Here is a 2,517-nt window from a genome sequence, read left to right as displayed (position 1 = left end):
TTCTTAGTAGAAAAATTTAAAGATGTTTCTATTCCACTCTTCTCCTCTACTAGGCGATGTCTTAGTAGGAAAATAAAATTTTTCTCCTCGACTCTGCTCCTCTACTAGGTGATGTCTCAGTAGAAAAATTTAAAGATGTCTCTACTCTACTCTGCTCCTCTACTAGGCGATGCCTTAGTAGGAAAGTAAAATTTTTCTCCTCGACTCTGCTCCTCTACTAAGCGATGTTTTAATAGGAAAATTTAAAGATGTCTATACCCCACTCTGTTCCTCTACTAGGCGATGTCTCAGTAGGAAAATAAATTTTTTCTCCTCTACTAGGCGATGCCTTAGTAAGAAAATTTAAAGATGTCTCTACTCCACTCTGCTCATCTACTAAGCAATGCTTTAGTAGGAAAATAAAATATTTCTTCTCGACTCTGCTCCTCTACTATGCGATACTTTAGTAGGAAAATTTAAAGATGTCTCTACTCCACTCTGCTCCTCTACTAGGCGATGTCTTAGTAGAAAAATGAAATATTTCTTCTCGACTCTGCTCCTCTACTAGGCGATTCTTTAGTAGGAAAATTTTATTTTTCACCTTCCCAACTCTGCTCCTCCACTAGACGATGCCTTAGTAGGAAAAATAAAGTTTTCTCACCTTCATAATACAACAACATTTATGAACTGAAAAGAAGAACTTGATTTTATTGAATCCAAACTGTTTACGTGGGATGATTCAAATATGAAATACATTAAAGATAAAATCCAGAATGATATTTCATAAAGTGGTAATCATTCCAGAGCCTCTTTAAAATCTTGCCTTGAGCATTCTCCAAGTAATAAGCTCTAGAATTAAATTTCTCAGTCACTCTGAAAAGTACATCTCACTTTGGGTCCAACTTTCCCTTCTACTCTTCTTGTATCTTCAACAGGACCAAGTCACCCACTTCTTCATTTCCTAATCATGTTAACCTCCACACGTGCTCTTTTTCCCTCCTCCCTCACTACCCCTTCATAACATCGACGCTCGATTTTTTGGTCCCCGCACAAGACTCCAACTCTTTTTCCCACAGGAAACTTAAGCTTCTGATGATAAGTGTAGCTACGGCTCTAAAATCCTTCATGGATGGCCGTCCTATAATTCCATTATATGCTGACGGGTTATCCACCACGGTGAAGGCTATCATTTTTGTTACCCGCCGAAGATCAGTCCCCGAAGATAGGGGAAGAACAATCTGATCCAAAAGTGGGATGGCGTGTCCTGCAAACCCATACAATGGGGTGGAGACCGACTCAAACTCAAATCTTTCCACCTTCATTTGATCCAACATGCTCTTGAACAAGACGTTTATTTCATTATCAATAAATATCGCCACATCATAATTGGCAATGGTGGCCGTCACTACCAAGACATCGTTATGTGGAGTCACAACGCCTCGGAGGTCTTCTGGCCCAAAGCTGATGACGGGGTCTTATGGTGAGTCTGCACTCTTATATATCTCAAATTTCTCCAACCTTCTCCCATGTGCCTTCCGAACTCTCCCAGAGTCTCCATAAGTAGCACCCCCTAGATCATATGAATCATTCCTCTCGTAGGGTGGTTATCCTCATTCATTCTCATCCTCGGTTCGACGGGCTCCTGAGGGACATCTTGACATCGACCTTCCTCTCTCTGCTCTTCGACCCTCTGATTTATCCACAGAGGGCCTTGACCACGCCTAGGGGACCGGCGAGACCTCTGTCGACTCCCGGATGAGGATCCTTCTCATCTGTCACGCGAAAGCAATCTAGCACTGCTCTCAACCCTTTGCGACTTCTCCCACCTCCCCTCGGGCTCCTCACCTCCATCACCTTATCACGACTCCTATCCAGAGAAACATGGGATGAGAATTGTCCTCTGCCCCTTGCTTTATCCTCCTTCCTCTCACCCGCACCTCTCTTCCTACCTCCTCTTTCAGCTCCCTCAACTCTACTTCCCCCAGGCCGCTTGGCATCTTCTAGATTTACATAGTTTTCTGTCCGAGATAACAGATCATCATAAATTGATGGAGGTTTCTTGACCAACGATTTGAAGAACTCTCCTCCCCTCAGTCCTTGGGTAAATGCACTTATCATGATGTCGGGAGTAGCCGCTGGTATTTCCAGCGCTGCACTGTTGAAGCACTGGACAAACTAAAGTTTCAGTCTCTTGTTGTTTCATCACAAACAGACTCAAATAGTTTTTCTGGCCTCTTGCTGCTAGCAAATCAGTGCAAGAAAGCTGTAGATGGGGGGCCGCAAGGTGTTAAACCATTGCTGGGCTGACCTCACTAGAGTACCCAGGAACATCCTGCACCTGACCCCATCTGAATATTGATGTAACAGAGCTGCATTCTCAAACCTCCCCAAGTGTTTCTCAGGGTCAGTATGTCCATCATACTCTCCCACATTTAACTGTCGGAAATGTGGAGGAATCCTTTCTTCCAAAATGGCAAGTGATAAAGGACTTCTTCTCTTGGGTGCCGGCGCTCTGCTTCCCACCTGCTGCCTCAACCT

This window comes from Primulina huaijiensis, chromosome 3 (genome assembly GCF_012295235.1).
Source record: "Primulina huaijiensis isolate GDHJ02 chromosome 3, ASM1229523v2, whole genome shotgun sequence".
NCBI lineage: Eukaryota > Viridiplantae > Streptophyta > Magnoliopsida > Lamiales > Gesneriaceae > Primulina > Primulina huaijiensis.
The sequence above is the reverse complement of the archived record's forward strand: the minus strand, read 5'-3'. Positions refer to the sequence as shown.